A 22,500-nucleotide genomic window follows, 5' to 3' on the forward strand; every position below is an offset into this window, starting at 1 on the left:
CCAAAACTTTAATTTTCTTCTGGTGAAGCCATTCTTTTGTTGATTTGGATGTATGCTTGGGGTCATTGTCATGTTGAAAGGTGACATTCCTATTCATCTTCAGGTTTCTAGCAGATGCCTTAAGGTTTTGGGACAAAAGTGATTGGTATTTGGAACTGTTCATAATTCCCCCCCACCTTAACTAAAGCCCCAGCTCCAGCTGAGGAAAAGCAACCCCAAATCATCATGCTGCCACCACCATACTTCACCATGGAGATGGTGTTCTCTTGGTGATGCAAAATGTTTTTGTGCCAAATGTACCTTTTGGAATTGTGGCCAGAAAGTTCAACCTTGGTCTCATCAGACAATAACACATTTTCTCACATGCGTTTTGGAGACTTGATGTATTGCTTTGTAAATTTTAGCCAGGCCTGGATGTTTTTCTATGTAAGAAAAGGCTTCTGTCTTGCAACCCTAGCCCATAGTCCAGACATATGGAGAATACAGGAGATCATTGTCACATGTAGTACACAGCCAGTTCTTTCCAGAAATTCCTGCAGCTCCTGCAGTGTTGCTGTACGTCTCTTGGCAGCCTCCCTGACTAGTTTTTGTCCTGCTTTTTCATCAATTTTGGAGGGACATCCAGTTCTCTGCAACGTCACTGTTGTCCAATATTTTCTCCACTTTTTGATGACTGACTTCACTGTGTTCCATTGTATATCTAATGCTGTGGAAATGTTTTTGTACCCTTCTCCTGACTGATACCTTTCAACAATGAGATCCTGCTAATGCTTTGTAAGCTCTCTGCGAACCATGGCTTTTGCTGTAGCAGGCAACTGAGTAAATGTCAGGATAATCCTACTAGGACAGCAGAACTTATAATCAGAGTCTCTTTAATTGATGGCAGGTGTGTACCCGAGAAGACTGTATGCACACTTCTCCAACTGTAAGCAGTGGGGCAAGCCCTCCTGCACCCACGATGTGAAGGTCTGATGAAGCAGGACATTAAGCTGTGAAAGCAGTTACCAATATTACATTTCTCTATCCTAGCCGTGGCTCGGTTCATTTACTTTTAGTATTTTTTCTTAATATAGTTAACCTTGTCGATGTGCAAAAAGATTGACACTGCTACTTTCACTGATCACTGAATTTTGACAAAAACATTAACCAAAAAATATCATACCACCAACTACAAAGTAGTTGAAAAAGGACAAATGCTGTTCTTTCCCAACTGGTAAATAAAAACAAAACAAAAAAAAAAACACCAGCGTGTGTGTTGCATCCATATACCTCCCAGAATCCAATGTGTCTGAAGCCTTGAAACTGATACAAAAACAATTGCCGTCAGTGTTATCCTCATCCTAAGGGCTCCAGTGCTGGTCTCACTGTAACTGGCACAGCATGCACAATGTTAATACATAATCCTTATTTTCCACACTTGTGCATTAACTACCCCAACAGTCCAAAATCGCAGTACATTTAAGAACCATACACCAACTACATAGGGTAACTCCAGTTTAAAAGACAGCGGAGTTATGGATATTGTGGCCTGATTCATACTGCAGTATAACAATAATACTGTTACAAGTATAATTTGCATTTTGGGAATATCTCTCTTGCTGTTATATTTTGTCTTCTTTTATTTGCCAACATAATTAACTTGTTTTCCAATCCTTAAATTGCCAATGCACATCTTATAAACCTTTTAATGCACACCTGGTGATGACTCTTGCGTTGAAGTATTGAACTACGGACAGATGTTTATTGCTTGAGAAACTCTTTTTTTTCAAATGATAATATAATTAATTAAATATAAAACTTTTAAAAATAACTTTTTTCTATTTCCAAGCAATGTTGTTTGTCTTTCAGCTTTTTCCCGATAAGGGGTCACCACAGCGGAACTCCGGTCCGCTAATGATTGGCAGTAGATTGTTATGAAATGCCGAGGTGCCAGCTCGATGCCCAACCTTCAATGAAGGAATGCCCATTTACGCACGCATGTCTTTCAAATGCTACCCAACCACAGGGAGGACATGCAGACTCCACAGAGAAGGCACTCCCAAGCCAAGCCGAGAATCGAACGGGAGAACCTCTTGCTGTGAGGTAACAATGCTACCACTGTACCACCACAGAAACCAATATAGTTAAATAAATATAGAAGTTTTAAGAATGAAAAGTAATGCATTTTCTGCAAAAATTTACCACTTTAGCACATACCTGTCAATTGTCCCTAATTTCACATAATGGCCCTGATTTTGCTCTATATTTTGTCCTGTTCCTCATAAATTTTGAAGGGTTATTTTTTCATCTTCTAAGTGGCTAAGCATCAAGCCACTTCCACCAGCCCAATCATCTCTACCACAGATTCTATCTAGACAGATTTCCAGTTTCTCTGCCTAGGAGGTGCCTCAGTTTGGGAGATTCTGCAACATGGAGCACCCCCCAAGTCATTGACAAGGCTCTTTGCATTTTACACACTGGGTAAGTAGGTGAGATGAGCCAGTGGATAACATATCATTGTTTTGTTTGGGGGGGGGGGGTTCTGGGTTACAAATTTTCCCCTATTGCTGATGTTACTATTATTGGCCAAGGGGAATGTGAGGTCATACTGAGTATGTAACCCTTCCCCTGGAAGGAAGATGGTCATTCCTTGCCATTACTTCCACCCTTCCAGTTTGATACCTGTGCTTTTGAGCCCCAGACTCAGTTAAAGCTCATTGGCAGATGACCAGCACAATTACCCTCCCAGAATTGGCACACTTATCCTCCATGTAATTCTAGGAAAGGCCCAACCCACACATCAAGCTCAAGTCACCGGGGCCATAGTCAGGGCTTTATCCCTCTAGACCACTAAAGTGCTCAAGTCCCTCCTAAAATTTTTGATTTGATGTAAAACCTGTTGCTGCATTATCTTTTTAAGAGAATTAGAGTAATATTTAAAAATTGTTTCTTGATTTTGCACCTTTTCCCCCATTATTTTTGGCTTTATCCAGAATTCTTGATTAATGATGTTGAAATATGTGCTTCAGCAATAGATTCTGTAGTAAAGTACATTAAAAGCATTTACTGATTTCGCTGAGAATCATACATTTTCCCTATTGCATGTGTAATGTTTATACTCCAACTGTATATTTGTATACAAATAAACTATAATTGCATCTTAATTATACTGAAACTAAAGTCTATTTAGTATATATTTAAAATTGATACCAAATTTCATTTTAATGACAATATGCGAAATCTTTTAAATTCCTGATCTATTTATTTCTTTATTTATTTTGTCTTTGATAACAAGCGAGAGTGCTTACATAGAATTATATCCTTTCACAGACATACGGTATGAATGTGAAATGTTTTCACATCTCTGTCTGCCAGATTAACTATTCTTCCCCGCCCCTTCTCTTAGTTACTATAAACCATTATTGATGTTTGTTGCATTTATTTTCCCCTTTATGGGTTGCTGATCATGTAAAATTTGCCATAGAACATACTGTTTCAAAGTTCTTCTATGTTTTGTTTGAAATGAATAGTTGGTTTCCCAAAATTCTGCATGCAGAGTGATGATTGTTTCTTCTAAATACCCTGGGACTTGGTTAATATAATTTTCAAGGAATTAAGGACAACTTTTCTTTACAAGAATGTAAAGTCCTTTTAATTAAACTAATTATCAGTGTAATTATCCCAACATGTTTTGTGTGTAAAAAGATAATTGCATAAGAGGTTATAACTATTTATTTCATGTATTGTCTGGTCTGATGATAATGCTAGGGTATAGTGAGAGTAAAATCTGAAGATATGTTTGTGATGGGGACAAAGAAGGGTATATTTTTGTGCACAGATTTTAATTTTGTGACCAGGCTAAGTGGGCAGATACTATATATATATGTCCAGTGTGTAAGTTATGCTGTTAAGTACTCACAATTGCTAAAATTTTATTATTGGTCTGAAGCCTGAATATGTTTTGCATTTCTACATTTATTGTAACTTCATATGTGAATCTAATAACTGCTTTAAATGCAAACGGTAATAGTTATCTTACTTATATAACATATCTATTTAAAAATGTTGATGTCTGTATTTTTTGCTTTCCTGTCAGATTACAACAGTTCACAACAGTTCGAGTGCTTTGTATTGCAGTGAGGTTTTCTTTCTTTTTTTTCTTTATGAGGAAATACAGATGAGAACCCGCGGTAGTGGTGCTGCGGTAGCGTTGTCGCCTCACATCAAGACATTGTCCCGTTTGATTCTCAGCTAGAGCATCTTCTGTGTGGAGGCATACGTGAATGGGCGTGCCTTCATTGAAGGTTGTGCGTCAGGGCTGGTAACTCTGCACGAAAAAATCCACTACCAAACATTAGTGGACCAGACTTCCGCTGTGGTGGCCCCTAACCGGGATAAGCCGAAAGACACAACACAACAACAGATGATGTCCATTTGTATTCTTCACTAAGTGGCTTGTGTTTCTGTAGTCTAGGTCTATTTTTTTTTAAATGAGGGACTAGCTGTGGGTTATATATTAGTATTCTCAAACTGTTCTTTTGGTGGGTGTGAAGGGTGATAATGGACTGGTTCTTTAAACATACACCATAATGTAAAATGGATTAGTAGTCAAATTATGTGCTTTCTTCATTGATAAATCCTGATTTTAGGTGACCTGAGTAAACTGCAATAATATTACAGTTTTTGAAATATAGATTCTTTGTACATGAAGGAGTAGTGGTGTGATAGTAAGAGCTGTTATCTCATTGCACTTGGTGCTCCAGTTTAATTCTCAACTACATGGCTTCTGAGCAATATTTGCATGTACTACTTGCTTTTGGTGGATTTTTACATGGCATTTAGGTTTCCTTCCTCATCCCAAAGACATGCTGTAAATGAACTGGTGAAACTGCAAAGTGCCAATAGTTGGCTGTGCATTATGTAAGTGCCAGTATGTGTGTGTGTGTGTGTGTGTGTGTGTGTGTGTGTGTGTGTGTGTGTGTCGTGTGTGGGATCTATTTTACATTACCAAAAGTCCACAATGCTGAAGACGAATTAATCGAGAATAGAATAACAAAACTAAAAATTCCGAATCGTGTCATTTTTCCCAGGGCAAGTAAGCACTTGCCCAGAACTGCACTACAACACACCATACTATCTGACACCTATGCCCCTAACTATATATACCAACTCCGGAATTGCACTACAGTGGGGAAAAGGACATCATTCCCCACATTGGGCAAGTGTATATGCAGTTCAGCATTTTAAAGTTTTGTTATTTTCATCTCCATGAATTTGTCTTTGGCATTGTAGACTTTCAGTAATGTAAAGTAGACCCTGTGTGTGTGTGTGTGTGTGTGTGTGTGTGTGTGTGTGTGTGTGTGTGTGTGTGTGTGTGTGTGTGTGTGTGTATCTATGATGGACCCTACCAAGAATGAATTTGTCTGACTTCTACCCAGTGAATGCAAGGATAAGTGGCAGTAACCCACTGAAAATAAAATGGATTAAGTAGCTAACAAAAGAATGAGCAATTTTTTTTACCGGTTTCTTCTTTTGGAAAAGTCATCCTTAGGTAAGAATCATTATACCTCTGCATGACAGAAAAATTCAAGGGAATAATTACTTACTTTAATAGCCACTTAAATTATGTTCCCAATGTTAAATAATTCTTTATTTAATGTAGTTGCAAAGTGAGGTGGTGACTCATCCATAACTTTTTGTTGCACTGACTAGCTTCCTTTGGACTTCTGAGCACCGATTCTCTAGGCATTCTTAAATAGCCATAAAATATTTACAGAAGTAGTCCATTCAGATTTTTTTTTTTTTGCATTTATTTATTTATTTTACATTTGTTTACCGGGATAGTCCATCTGGATACATGTCAATTTTCAACGGAGGCCTGGGTAGAAAAGCTCCACAAAGACAAACTTACATAGATTACACAGAAGTTAGCAAACAATTATAAAAACAAAGTGATTGTATACAATGGGTTAGTAGTGTACCCTAGTAGAGACTCACAATTGTCATGGAGAGACAATTAAAAGTAAGAGACATCAGATTGGAAACAGAGCTTGGTAATGTAGTTACAAGTTATGATAATTGCAGAATATGCTTTTAGTTTATAACTTAATCAGGGTTGGTACATGGGCATATCCAATTCACTTTGAGATACTGTTTGAGTTTTTGTTTTTAAGAGACTTTTGTAGGGTTGTAGGGTTATATAGTTTGGCAATGAATTCCAGGTTTTGCCAATGAAGTTGGCAAACAGGGATTCACCAGCAGAGTTATTAGCTTTGTGGGTTTGGACCAGTAGTTTATCGGCTGACCATAGGGATCTTAGATTGCTATATGGCTTAATAATATTTTTAAGTGAGGGGGTATCCTCAGGGTGGTACAAAATTTTGTGCGCTATTAAGAGTTAATTGACTTGAATTAAGCTGGGCAGTTCTAGCCACTCTAGTTGTTTAAGGTTCTAGCAGTGGTGGGTTCTATAGGCGGAGCCAGTGGCGAATCTGGCAATATGATTGCAGCTATGGGACAGCTTACCTATTTCGGATTTGTTGAGGTTTGAGAGTACAGGCGAGGCATATAAGAGAGTAGAGAGTAGGTGTGATTGGGCGATTGCAGTCCTAGCTGCATTTGATTGTGTGATTGCTGTTAAAGCAATATAAGGTGATCTCCTGCCAAATAAAGAGGGAAAAACAATAAATAAAAGTGAAGAAGGCATTTGGAATGATGTGCAAATGGGTAAAAGACTGGACAAAATATGGGCTATGAGCATATCACAAGAAATGTGACAAAGTTCATCTAGTAGGCTATGTGGTCCTACAGCAGGAGGAGGCAGGATAGGAGGTGATGTCCAAAGACTAATTTTTTAGATTTATTAGTGAGTATATGATAAATCAGAAGAGACTACTTCACTTGTTTTTTGTGTGAAAATGTGTATAACAATTGTATTGCATGTTATAATTATTTCACTTCAGTTACTGTTGGGTTTAATAAGGAAGAGAAACTAAACATTGTTACAGATCTGTTTGTGTAGTTGAACAAATTCATCTATGTAGTTAGAGTGACTGCAGATAGTTTCAGTAAGAGACTTTGAAGTAGATGTGGATGAGAATAAATATGCAGAGAGTTCTGAAATAAAGAGCGAGGTACAGATAAGCGACTTCCTAGGTTACGTAAACAGATTATTTTTTGATAGATATGATCACTCATTAGTAACTGAAGTGGCTCTTTGTAAGACTTGAGGATGACGATTGCAATTCTCTCGTGCAACTATGCCCATATGAATAATTTGAATATCATTCTAGAAATGGTCATGGAAAAAAAAGTGTATTGGTTAGGCTGATGGAATGTCATTTCTCTTCCCAAGGGTAATAGGGTTTCTTCATGTAGTAGAAGCCTTTCTGCTTCAGCTTGATATGCTTTTAGATGGGACATATCTGGACTTCTTCACAGCATTTGGCATTATACATCATGGATGTGATGTGAAAATTAATGGGTATGAAGATATTCATAAAATGTCAAGCAGATAAGCAACTACATCTAGCTCTAGGCAAAGTCTGGACGTTACAAACTACTTATAGGAAAAAAGAAATAAACTGAATTGTCTAGGATTCAGTGTTATAACTAGTCTTGCTTAATATATTTGCCTCTGCTATCAGACCATGTTTGGAGCACAGGATTAACTTACATGAATCCAAAACTGGTGTGTTAGTTACTAATGCTGGAGGTGAAAATTGTCAGAAGAACTTATTGTTGCTAGTAATATGGACAGTTGAGTTGTCATGCAATGAAGTGTAATTTATGTACATTAGGGGGATTTAGCATGGAAAATATATACACACACTATATGGGTCTACCTTCTATACCTGAAAGACCACTTACTCAAATTCCATTTGGTCAAGACAATTTCAATGAAAGCTCACAATTCCAAAACCACAAAGCACTGACTGTCATTCACCGAGAATCAAACCACTTCACCACCAAGGTGAACTTTGTCCTTTTTCCCCAGGTAATATGATGTTGGAGGTGGTATATTTAGTTATAGGGGATATGGGGGCAAAGCTCCCACTTCAGTGGGTTTCATTTTTGTGCATTTTCTTATTTTATCCTGGTGGCCAAGTGGTTTGTTTCCTGGTGAATTGTCCGCTTTTGATGAAGTCATCTCGGCCAAATGGAATTTGGGTAAGTGGTCTTTCGAGTAATCATTATTGACCCATATATATATATATATATATATATATATATATATATATATATATATATATATATATATATGTGTGTGTATATATATATATATATATATATATGCATATACATGCATATATATATAAATATATATATATATATATATATATATATATATATATATATATATATATATGTATATACATCCAGTGAATTTGTAACCCTAATAAAAATAAATGAAGGAAAAAGATTTTATCAGTCATCCTAGAAAAAGAAAAAATCCAGTGGAATGCTGAGGAGAACAATATAGGATGTGAATTCCAGAGATGCAGAGTTCATTAATTCATTCTGCTGACCACTGTAAAGATTCAGCTTAGAGTAGTCTGTAAAATTCTGGAAGTCTTGTTAAGAAAGGGAAATTGGGCTGGTAGAAAGCATGCAAAGCAGAATTCCTAAAATGGTGACTGAAACAAAGGGGATGGATATAAAGAGTGACTAGTGCAAATAGACAAGTATAGATAAAAAAAAGAAAATAAAAGAAGATGTCTGGCTATGATTTTGATGCACCTCATTTCTTGAATGAAATTTAAGAGGGATCAAGATGAAAAGCAAAGATAAGGAGTATGCAGAACACTTCACCATCATTACCCAAATCTATACCTTTTTTCTCATTTTTATAAAATTGGCATGTCACATCAACTATAGCCATCTCTCAGTTATGAGCCCCTCACCTACCTTCTTAAACAGTCAAGGCCAACTTTTCTAGGCATTCTGTCACACAATTCAACCATGTCTCTCCCAAATCTGCTGTATCAAATCAATCTTAGCTTTTGCTCTGATGTCCTCCTTTTTTCATCTATTCCACAGTCTGCATCGCATTACCCATCTCGGGAAGTACACATCAATCACATCAAGTTTCCTCAGTTGCACTGCCTTCACTGCTCAGATTTATGTACCATAGAGTAGTACTGGTCACACTGTTGTTTTGTACACCTTACCTTTCAGCTTGTTTGGCATTCTTCTGTCACACACAACCCCTGACAATCTGTGCCACTTGGCTGCAGCTTTTCTGCTTATAGCTTTGAGCTCTTCATTCATACACCTCCTGTCCTCCATCATACTTAAAGATGTTTACCTGCTCCACTATTTTCTCATCTATTTCAGTTTTCAGCTTCTTCTGTGTCCTCCCATTTGCTGCAATGACCATTGTCTTGCTAGTATTTAGTTTCATACCATGTACCTTCAGTTTTGCATTCCAGTCCCTTATCATTTGTCTAATTTCTTGCTCAGAATCTGCCTGTACTGCCATATCCTCCTCATATAGCTGTTTTCTTAATCTGTCCCTTCCAACCTGTTTGTAGTTCATCACAAGTATAAACAGGTGTGGCCAGAAAACTGAACCCTGATGCAAACTCATAGTTCCAGTTGGAACCTATCTGTGAGTCCAAACACTATTTGCACTTGTATTCCTGGGTCATTGCACATAGTCTGCACTAATATTACCAAGGTTTCAAAGCCTTGCAGGACTGCCCAAATCACCTTTCATGGTACCTTGCCATATGCTTTCGCCAAGTCTAGAAATGTCCAGTTTGTTTCTTTCTTCAACTTCTTCTATACTATCTTTCTTGCTATAAACATTAGATCAGTTTTACTTCATCTCATCTAGATACAAATCACTCATCTCCCATCTTACATTTTATTACTCTGCATATTTGTTTATCAATCACCCTCACCAGTATTCTTCATCCATTGTGAAATGAGTTTGATTCCTCTAGAGTTCTTACAGCTGTGACAAATCTGTTTTGTTTTTTTATATATTGGCAGTAGAATGTTTAGTCTCCTGTCAACTGAGATACAACCCTGTATCTACCATGATGAGTACAAGCAAGAGCTATTTATCTTCTAATGCAACCAACACCTTGATCATATGCGTTTATATCATGTTATCGAAAGATGAAAATAGTGAACGCTATTTCATCGGCCCCAAAACATGAAAATATCGAACATTAAGAACAGCAAATTTTTTTCTCATGGAAAAAATTTGCTGCTCCGAAACAAATACACACAACACAAGCACATCAAACAAACAGCAACCACACACATACACTTAAATTCCTACATTTAACGCTATACTAAACTAAACATACACTACTATCTACCCACTTACCTTAACCCAAACCATAATCCTAAGGTCCGTCACTATCGCACACTCACCTAACCCGCGCCTTAACCCTAACTCACGTAAACCACCCCTGACCCTAAAGTCTGTCACTATTGCACACACACCTAACCCCGCCCTAACTCTAACTCACTTAACCCGCCCCTAACCCTAATGTACAAAGAATCGCACACTTACCTGAACCCAACCTGTAACTTTCCACCACAGCGCTAAGAATAGCGAAGTCACAGAAACGGCCAACCGAATTCTTTCCCGAGGAAAGAATTTGCTGTTCTGCAGCTTCGCTATTCTTAGCCTTCACTGAATAGTGTTCGATATCAGAACATTCGAAGTTTTAATACTTCGATGTTCTGATATAGACCCAATCATATCTCCTGTGACCTCACCTGAGCCTTCTGCTTTCCCAAATTTAATTTCCTTAGTGCACGTCATATGTCTTTTAGGCTGGGTTCTCTTTTGTCTTTCATCATACTGTGTGCATGTGGCACTCATGTACCCCCTAAATGTGATCAAGCTAGTTGTTCCTTTTTGTCAAAATCTGAACCAATGGCCCATGTCAACACAACACATTAGTTCTTAAGAACATAATGTTTTGAAACAAATAATACTTTAAGATGAACACGAAGAAATACCACTTTAAAGAGAGAATTATGTGGCCCTCATATGCATCATCTGATGCAGTGGTAGAATTTAAAGTTATGAAAAAGGATCAGCAATGCTTAGGAGGAACAGGCAGCAAGGCATGGGGACAAAGTTAAAAGAAGGGAACCATATACACAAAGCAGTAGCAGTGTAGTGAACTGGACAGGCTACAGTCTCCATCCGTCACCATGTTTGTCTGTTTACATATATCCATCTGCATTAGAATATCTTACGGTCACACATCCTATCTCAGCTAAATATTTAGGCTTTATTTTTAAGAGGAGAAGTTAATGTTCTCCTTTTCCCAGTTAATTATATTTTTTATTATATAGCTATGGAATAGATAATGCAACATACAATGTGATATTATAAAACTTACATGTGAATAATATTAATCCTTCTGTACAAAAAAAAATAAATTCATAAGGAAAATAATAGAAATAAAAGAAAACTATTTCCAGTTATTCTCTAGCAAGGCCTTGTTAGAAGCTTGTGGTCCAAACTGATCTACCTAACAAAGACTTTTATAACAGAAAAAAGTTCAAGAAGAACGAATTAGATAAAAACATAAAATTCAACTATAATCAGTTACACTGGAAATAGTAAGGCAGTATACGATACTGACATTCTTCCAGACATTTTGTTTCGACAAGCAGGATTTGACCATATTGATATAATGGACACACAAAGCTATAAAGATCAAATCATTTGCCATTTTCTCCCTCTAATAAAAATACTTAAATTACAGCATTATCTCAAAGGGATGAAAAATTTTAATGAACATGTCTCTTGTAAATGTATTTTAAAATAAGTTTTTAGAAGCCTCTACCCCCTCATATCGTGCTCAAGAATTTGTAATTGCTTTATGCAAATGAGCATGAATCGCGATTTGCTCATACACCAAACTGATGAAGAAGCATCTCATTTAATATTAAGTACATATCAATTTCAGCTTACTTGAATAATCATTAACTAGACAAATTAAATGACACATCTGGGCCCTTTATTGCTTGCAAGAAAGTTTCAGCTGTTCTTGAAAAAAATCAACTAGACTGGGTCATGCCAAAAAGGTATGGTCCTAAAAGTAAAGCACAGGCTCCCCAAAAAAAAAAAAAAAAAAAAAACACGAACAACACCAAGGAGAGGAGGAAGGAAACACAAACGAAAGATTGTGTAGGGTTGGAAAAATGCAAATGTGTTACCTTCCAGTGATAAATATAGCATTGTCCCTCATTTTATCTTGAGAAAAGTAGATTAACATTCCTCCCAGTCTTCTGCTTCTATAGTATATTGAAGCTTTCTTTCTAAGGGATCTCAAAAGGTTGCTAGATGATGTATGCTTAGGTCTCCCAAACCCTGCAATAACCTCACTAACTGATCTTTGAGGAAATGTTACCTATTATAGAATTTGCCAAACAATATATTAATCTCATTTGTGAAGACCAATCCCAGTCCTGTTGAAAATCTAGATGTCACTATAGTAAAAGTCCTTGTTAGGTAGACTAGTTTGCAACATAAGCATTTAGAATGACTTCAAACTCATGCTAGAGAATCATTAGAAATCTGTCATTAACCCTAACTTATCTCTCTGAACTATATGTGGTTCAACTTTGGATAACCATGTTCATATATTATACCTAGCATTGACATAATGCAAAATATATTACACCATACTTTACTGAATAGCAAGCCATTCACACATTTTTGCACATAGCATTTGGTACGCATACAAACAGACTTTTCCACTGTTGTTATTTTGATGGAATGATCTTATTTTCAGGCCTAATTTTCAACTTCATGCAATTTTCTGAATCCCTTATATCACACATGATTTTTGAAGTTGTCTACTACACAGAAAGCCACACTTTTCTGAAATTGTATAGTACACAGAAAACCACAATACAACACCATCATAACTAAACGATCAAAAATTCAAAGAAAGATGACAGACATCTTACATCTCCCTTTTACAGAAGCAAATCTAAATGACCTTGCAGTACAGTTCTTTAAAGTCTACAGATCTTACACTCTGATAGTTTGCTTATATTTTTCCATTTTAGCACTCTGATATTTCAACATGTGCTTCTGACTGATATTCATACACACACACTCACACACACACACACACACATATGTGTGTGTGTGTGTGCGTGTGTGTGTGTGTGTGTGTACATTTTTTCCTTTTTACTAGAAGGGTAGAGGGGTAAGCATATCATGCAATAAACATGAACGACTAATCTACTAGAATGGCAGCTGGAGACCAAATGATAGTTTGGGCTCTTTCATCCTTTTCTTTTAATAGTAGAACTTCTTCAGAAACAATCCGTAAAATACGTATAATACATTTAAAAACATATACAATGTATTTAAACTGTAGTTTAAAAAGCGATATGAACATATCTATGAATCACAATGTACACATTAATTGTGAATGAAAGACATAATTGCCACATGATTCCCTCAACCAGTGAATTTCAAGCAAGAGGATTTCTCAATGAAGCCACAGCTTGCATCACAAATTAAAATTACAAGTACAACAAAATTATGTAATATATCTTTTAAAAGCATTACAATAATCCCAAAAAATCATGTTAAAACAATGATTGTCAAGATGTTTAGTCTATAATCTCTGTGATACCAGGAAGGATTTCAGATTAATTAAACTATTTAGCCTTGGTTTTATGTCCATTCACCTTCTCGGCATTCTAACAAAATGTTGCTGTTTCTACTGAAGTTATCTAAATCTACACTGTATAATACAAAGAAAAGGAATCTTCTAAAACCTTTGCAATATGCAAATGCATACATTTCTTCCTTTTTCTTTACTGCCAGAACATGTTCATATATTCTCTTAGCTAACTTACTAATAGTCTTCTCTGTATAGAAACTTGAACATGTAGAACAAAGAGCTAAATAAACTACTTCACAAGAGTAACAGTCAAATCTGTCTCTTGGAATAATAGCTCTATTTATTGCTTCAAGAAAAACACTAGAGCTGTTACTAATAAAGTAACAATATTTGCAATGCCCACACTTAAAAGTCCCTACTATCTTGTTAATGACTGGACGTATATTCCTAGAGCCATCTAACATCTTCTTGATGTTCACAGATTTTTTATAAGTAAGTAAATAATGGTTTTTGATACAGAACTTCTGTCATTTCTTTATTTCCCGAAATGATTTTCCTATTGTTACTCAGAATCATTTTGAGTGCAGTGGCATTCGTGGTGATAGGCAATGGAAATCCTCCTTTATAATGCATACCTTGTGTATTGTTAAAGTTATTACCAGTAATGGTTATATTCATAGGTGTGAAACTTTTTTTTAAATTGGTTTGGCTGTTTTTGGATCTTAATTTTATTACTTCTTGTATAATTTCTGATAATAAAATTTCTTTGCAACCTCTTTCAAGGATTAATCTAAATATGTTGCTTCTTCTAAAAAAGTATGATCTTCGCTAGTGATTCTACTTAATATGATGCACTGTCCTTTTAACATGCTATTTTTCATGTGGTATGGGTGTTGACTTTATGTGAATAGTGATTGACAAGTGTTCTTTTTCTGTATATCTTACTAACTAATTTGCCATAATTTGTTCCTGTTTCCAATCTAATATAAAAAAAAATTGATTTCCTTCCCCAAACCACTTAGAGTAAATTTCAGAACTGATATGATCTCGTTAAGATGTTTAAGAAGTATTAAAAACTATTCTTTCGTTCCCCTCCATACAAAAAACAAGTCATCAATATAACACTTGTAAAAATTATTTTGTCAAAAAATGGATGATTTTGGATGTGATTCTGCTCCCATGCATAAATGAGAGCCATCTTGGCCCACATTGGTACTCCAGATTTGTGTTTGTAAAAATCTTTATCAAATTAAAAAAAATATGTAACACTGTTTCTGATAGTACATAGATGGGGTTAATAAAAGTATTGTCAAAAGTATTGAATCAAGCTAAGTATTCCCTCACTACCTCAATTCCTATTTTGTGTGGAATACAAGTGTACAAAAAATAACATTAATAGAGCATAGCAAACATTCATTTCAATTGAAATTTGTTGTCACTTATAATTCCACTAGATGCCAGGAATCTTTAAGATAGTACTCTGAGTTTTGTACAAATAGGGTTAAGCAAATGATGTAAAAAAATTGAAATGGGCTCTATTTCTTATTTCATTTTTGCAAAGTTCATTGAACACCTGAAGGGTACTGTATAATGTATTGTTGTAAGTGCTTTAGGTGTATTTATTGCTATTGTTGAATCATAGTATGTCCTTTAATAAATATTTGGCATTCAATTTGTGGATATACAATTTTAATCCACAATAACTTTAGTGATATTTGATGTTTGTGTAGGAACAAATGAAAGGCCTTTGGATAATACTGAAAGGTGTTCCTGGTTCAATTCAAAGTTACTCAAATTTATAATGTCACTGGTGTGAATTAATTCCTCCATTTCCCTCTTGTTTTCCCCCATCCTTGTCCTCTTCCTATTGTTTGGCATTGTGGAGCCCTTGTTGATATCTGGGGGATGGAAGCAAAAGGATCAGGGGATAATACGAGGGGTTGTTGTTGTTCTTCGTTGTTAAGAGATGGAGTAGAAGACTAATTCTGCTTTGGAGCAGGCAGTGTATTGATATTCTTTGTAATCTACCAAATCAACTTCTGTGTTCCGTGGAAAAACTTTTTTTGTTCAACATCTCTGTAATTTTTTTTTGCCCTTTCTGTTGATAATGGTGGATACCAGTCTGATAGTCTTTGTGCTGATCTCAAAAAAGCCAGACAGTTGTAGAACAAAGCTTAGTTCATGAAGCCAATGCTGAATAAAGTATGAAATAAACCAAGCAATGCTAATACTAAACACGTGTTTAATAAAACAAAGCTTTCAGGTCAGACAGACCCTTCATTAGTGTATAAAATACTAACACATACTAACCATATTTACACTATCAAAAATCATACAGCCATTAATTATTCAATTAAACAATTAACATCCTTGTTAAGAACAATAATGAAAATTTTAAAAGCATAGGTCTTTATTTCAAATGCATTTGTTTATATCTTAGTACAGGTTTTAAAGAAACAGTTTGATTTAAACCTGGTAATACATCTGCACAAAGGCGTATTATCCATTGATATTCCTTCATCTCAAGTTTATTATTTAAATCTCCACCCAATACATCTTTACATACTATATCACTCTGAAAGAAAATGTATAATAGACTTACATCTGAAGTAAGAAGAATTATTAATAATAATTGGTGTATATTAACATTCTTACCAGAATTATGTCCTATACTCGGTATGATACCTAGCTTTTCATATAGAAACTCCCTGAATTTAAAACAGAAGCTATGTTATAAGGACATGTGTGTTAAGAATGTTGGGGTAACAATAGTTAAATCAGGTACCCTACCCTCCCTTGTGGCAACTGTAGTTGCTGTGATGTTATTAATAAAAATAATATTTTTCAATACCCAATAACAAAAAAGAACTATGTATTTTTAGGTTCAGCAGCATGTGTTACAACAAATATAATATATTTGGCAACCTGTAATAGATGTCAGGCATTTTATTTTGGGAAATCAACTAGAAAATTGAAGACAAGAATAATTGAGCATCATTCAGAAATAAGGAGATAGATTTACACCAACTCCCTGGCTAAACATATTAATAAATATGGTAATGCACATACATTTTCTTTCAGAAATGACAGGTCTACAAACAAGCCAGCCATTCCGCTCAATAAATTAATAAATAAATAAATTATGCTAGCCTTGTCATGGCTGCATGGGAGCAGAATCACATCAAAAATCATCAATTTTTTGACAAAATAATTTTTTTACAAGCATTTTATTGATGACTTGTTTTTTGAATGGAGGGGAATGAAGAAGAGTTTTTATTACTTCTTGAACATCTTGAACAACTACTTCATTTCTGAAATTTACTCTAAGTGGTTTGAGGAAGGGGATCAATTTTCCTGATATTAGAATGGAAATTGGAACAAGTGATGGCAAATTTGTGATATACAGGAAAGAAACTTTAGTCAATCACTATTTGCACAAATAACCCATTCCACATGAAAACGAACATGATAAAAGGACAGCACATCATATTATGTGGACTCACTAGTGAAGAGCATACTTTCTTTAGAAGAAACAACATATTTAAGTAGATTATTCTACAAAGAAAGTTTATTATCAGAAATTGTAAAGAAGTAATACAATTTAAATCCAAAATAGCCAAACCAATTTTACAAACAATTTCACACCTACAAATATAAGCATTACTGGTAATAATATTAACGATACACAAGGTATGCATTACCATTGCCTATCACCACGGATGCCCCTATACGCAAAAAGAGTGTGAGTAACAATTGGAAACCATTTTGGGAAATAAAGAAATGACAGAAGTTCCGGGTCAAAAAACCTTATTTATAAAAAAATCTGTATATATCAAGATGATGTTAGAAGGGTCTAAGAATATACACCCAGTCATCAACAAGATAGTAGGGACTTTTTAAGTGTAGGTATTGATAATATTGTCGCTTTATTAGTAACAGGTCTAGTGTTTTTCATGAAACAGCAAATTGAACTATTATTAAAAGAGACAGATTTGACTGTAACTCTTGTGGAGTAGTTTATTTAGCTCTTTGTGCCACATATTCTACTTTGTACATAGGGAAGACCATTAGGAAGTTACCTAAGAGATTGTTCTGACAATAAAAAAAGGACGAAAAAATGCATTAGCCAAACACTCTATGTCTTGCAAAGATTTCAGAAAATTATTTTTCTTTCTATTAAACAGTGTAGAATTAGGTAACTTCACTGGAAACAGCAACACTTTGTTAGAATAATGAGAAGCACAATGGCAAATCTGGCTAGCTGTAGACGGAAATCCAGGGCTTAATAAATACAGTAATCTGAATTGCTTCCTGCTAGTACAGAGATTATAGAGTAAATATCTTGACAATCATTGTTTTAACATGATTTTTGGGTGCATTGTGATAGTTTTGGAAGGTGTATTACACTATTTTATTGCACTTGTTTATTGTACTTGTAACTTTAATTTGCTATGTAATATGTTATTTCATTGAGAAAAACTCTTGTTTGAAATTCACTGGTTGAGAGAATCTTGTGGTTATTATGTCTTTCATTCACAATTAATGTGTACATAGTGATTCATAGATATGGTCATATGACTTTTTAAAATACTGTTTAAATACATTGGATGTATTTTTAAATGTATTATACATATTTTGTGGATTGTTTCTGAAGTTCTATTATTAAAAGAAAAAGAGAAAAGCAGTTGAACTACCATTTGGTCTCCAGCTGTCATTCTATTAGATTAGTGGTTCGTGTTCTTCATTTGAATTCTACATTGCCTTTTGGTGTTTTTATATCATGCAATAAAGAATAACAAAAGCGAGATAGAGACATAAAAGAAGGGCAACAGACAATAATGGCACTATGTGCCTACAAAAAGTCTGAGCACACAGAGAGACTGTTGCAATGATATAGTTAGAGGGTACACTTCTCTTTCTCAGAGCTAACGGAACTGTGAAGGTTAGGGGCGAACCTATAGCATCATCTGTGTGTAGCATAGGACATTTCATCACTGTCAGAACTGCACCTGATATATAGTCATTATCAACACAGACAACATCAGAGGGCCATGTCACATCTGAGAGGTATGGGTGGACACACACCACTGGGAAGAGGCATGTAAGTGGCCATTGCTGAAATGACAGAAGAATACTTCCTGACCTGTATGACCTAGATGTTATGCTTGACATAATTTCAAGCACAGATGACCACTAATTAGACTATGTCCACAGCAGCTCATTTTGCTTTATGACCGGTATACATACATATATGTGTATAAGGATCTACTGCTAAAGCCTGAGTCTCAGATAACTGATTTTCGAAATCGGAGACAAAAATCATGAAAGTTCAGAAACCCGAATGGCGATTATAACCAGGGTAAGTAAATATGTGGCCAACATGCCCAGTTCTCCACTGTAGTGCGATCCTGGAGTTGGTATATTTAGTTAGGGGGTATGGAGGGGTGCAGCCCCTCACCTAGGTGGGTTTTACTTACTTTGGCATGAATTTCATTTACAGATGGCCATGCATTTACTTACTCTCATAAAAATCACTGTTGAGTTTCTGAACTTTTATTCATAGGTTCATAGATTCATAGGTAGGTACTAGGCTATCAGTCCTAGGGCCTATACAAGCCCAGCTAAAAAGGTACCCTGGCTTTTGCCACCCAAGAAAATTATTTTCCTGTGCCACTGTCGAGCAGAGCCACAGAGGTGATCCCTGGGGTGAATTTCCTATTTCCCATCCAATCATCAAGATTTTTCTTGAAGAGTGCTAATGAGGAGCTTTGTTTGATATAGATAGGTAGTTAATTCCAGAGTATGGGAAGTCTCTGGGACAGGAATCTATCCCTCCGGCATGTTCTGTTTATTGTGGTGACAAGGTATAGGTCCCTAAAGCGTGTAGCTCAGAGGGATTGGGATTTCTTTAAGTGGAGCATGTCCAACAGTGTTGGGTTTGACATGGCTTTGTATGTTAGGCAGAGATCACCTCTGTGTAGGCGGTATGCGACGGAGTAAAGCTGGAGTTTTTTTGAGATGGTCTGTGTAGGGCATCTGTTTGAGGCCGGTAATCCTCTTTGTGAGGTATTTTTGTGGCCTTTCCAGTTGTTGTAGATGTCTTGTGAGGTACATACCAAAAGGGGTGTTGTACTCCATAATGGGTCTAATGAGTGATGAGTAGAGGGGAACAATGACCTCTTTTTTTCTGGACGAGAAACCTTTTGTGATGAGGTGTGCCACGCAGAAGGATTTCCTGACTACTGTGGAGATGTGATTATCAAAGGAGAGACTACTGTCCACCTGTGTCCCAAGGTCTCTTATCACACTTTCGGTGTTAAGTATACTACCGCCTATGTTGTAGTTCATGGGTATAAAGTTTTTACCAAAGGGGATGACAATGCACTTTTTAGCATTGAGCTTGAGGCCATGGCTTTGACACCAAGCATCTGTCTCAGTGAGGCCCTTTTGTAGGATGTCCACATCATTAGGAGTTTCAATTATGACTCCTAGTTTGCAGTCATCTGCAAACGCCATTAGCCAAAGACCTTCTGTGTTAGCTTGTACTTCAGAGAAGTAGATGCCAAACAGGAGAGGACCCAGAATTGAACCCTGTGGTACTCCACTTGTCACTGGTCTGAAGTCAGATTTGGAGTCTGCTACTTTCACAGTGTGGGTTTTGTCAGTGAGCCAGTTGGCAACCCATCTTGTGACATAGGGTTTTATACCTAGTTTAGTGAGTTTATCTATAATTCCAGAGTGGGGGATGATGTCGAAAGCCTTGGCAAGATCTAGATAGGCTGTGTGAACCACCTTACCCTTGTCTATGGCTTTGGTGACTGCTACAAAGAAGTCTATCAGGTTTAGGAGACATGATCTGCCTTTTACAAACCTGAACTGGGTGGGATCCAGAGTATGGAGATTACCAATGTCTTTGTTTATAAGTTCCATGATGATACGTTCCATGGCCTTGCAGACCAGGCTCATCAGGCTAATGGGGCGGTAGTTCCCAGGATCCGTGGTGGCTCCCCCCTTGTGGAGTGGGATAACCATTGCTGTGCGTCATTCAGCAGGCACAAAGCCTGAGGTGAGGCCATGACTGAACATGGTACTTAGGTGGGGTGCGAGTTAGTTCTGTAGTTCATGTAGAACACAGCCTGGGATGTTGTCTGGTCCCATGGATGCTGTGTTCTTGGCTTTGGAGAGTGTGGTTTTTACCTGTGCAGCCATGATTGCAGGAACTTTGCATTCTTCCAGTATAGAGATGGGCTCTTTAGGGGGTGAGAGGAGGGTAAAGTTAGCACTGAACCTATCTGCCAGGATGTTGGCAATATCAGTTGGGTCTGTATATTTAGTGCCATTGTGCTGTAACTCAGAGCAGATCTGAGTGTTGCCATTGAGATTCTTGACATAGCTATAGAATGCTTTGTGGTTGTCTTTAGAATCAGTGGCAATTTTGTTTTTGTAACTAGCTTTGGAGGATTTTATCAGGGATCACAGCTTCTTACTGAGGCTGACCAGGGTGCTTCTCCACTCGTGGTATTTTACTCTCTTTTGCAAGAGTTTCTTCCTTCTGTTGTACAGTTTGTTTATAGCAGGGGACCACCAGATTGGCTTCCTTTTTTTGGAGGATAGCATCTTAATTCTGTTTGAGATTGCACGATCCATGCACTCATGTAAGTGCTTTTAAAGTGCAATTGTGTAGGATTCAGTAGTCATAACTGTATTGTCCATCTGCATGGGTGTCATGAAGTTTACCATTTCTGTCTTAAGAAACATGAAGTTGGCTTTGGAAAAAATTTTTAAGATGGTTTCCTTAATGGGGGTTGGAGGCAGGATGTGGATATCTAGGGTAATTAGCTTATGGTCGGATCGGACCAATGAGGCGTTGACTTCAGGTGTGGAACACCGGTCACTCATATTGGTAATGACTAGATCTAGGATATTGTTGCCCCTGGTGGGAGTGTGGATAATTTGATCCAGGGCATTGGAGTTTATGAATTCCAGAAAGTGTTGAGCGAAGGAGTTGGTACATGAATAGTTTACCCAGTTAACGGTGGGGTAGTTGAAATCACCCATTATTAGGGTGTTTGGTTGAACCCTAATATTTTCCAGTACATCAAGAAAAGAGGAGTGGGAATCCTGGGTCATGGTGGGTGATCTGTAGCAAGCTACAATTTGGATTGCAGTTTTGCCCAGAGTTAGTTGCACTTGGATAACTTCGGCTGCATTATGCTGAGCAACTAGCCTGGAGGTATGGATATCCTTAATGAATATGGACACACCTCAACCTTTGGTGTTCCAGTCCAGGTTACATGACCAAAAAGTGTGGTATGAGTTATAGCTTGGTAGTGCAGGGGTGCTCTCTGGAGCTTTGAACCAGGTCTCAGTCACTGCACAGATATCGATGTTCTCCATTTTAAGGAGTGCCTCGAGTGAGTGCATTTTGAGATTTCGACTTCTAGCATTGAGTAGCATCACCCTCAGTTTTTGCTTGTCTGTTCCTGTTATGGTGGTAAATTTGTCATTTGAACCTTGCCTAAAAAAGGCACTATAGGAGCGGCAAGAACCTTAGCCAGTATCCGGAATCCCGGGGGTGACAGGTGCAGGCCATCTCTGGCAAAGCATTGTGGTCTGTTGACCATGTCATCCCAGGCAGACAGATACTGGATCCCTTTAGAATGGCACCAGAAGCTTAGCCAATTGTTGAAGTCAATCATTTTGTCCTTGTACTGTGGCATCATTCTGGGTGATGGCAGAATGCTACTCAGGGCTAGGGTCATACCTGCCTGGGCTACAAGATCGGAGAGCTCTTCCATGTCTCTTTTCATGTAGTCCAGGGAGGTATGTCTCAGGTCGTTCACACCAACATGGACAATGACAGAGTCATATTTGTACCTGTTGTGGAGTGACCTGAGTG

Source organism: Protopterus annectens, chromosome 3.part1 (genome assembly GCF_019279795.1).
Source record: "Protopterus annectens isolate FY-2018-M chromosome 3.part1, PAN1.0, whole genome shotgun sequence".
Classification (NCBI taxonomy): domain Eukaryota; kingdom Metazoa; phylum Chordata; order Ceratodontiformes; family Protopteridae; genus Protopterus; species Protopterus annectens.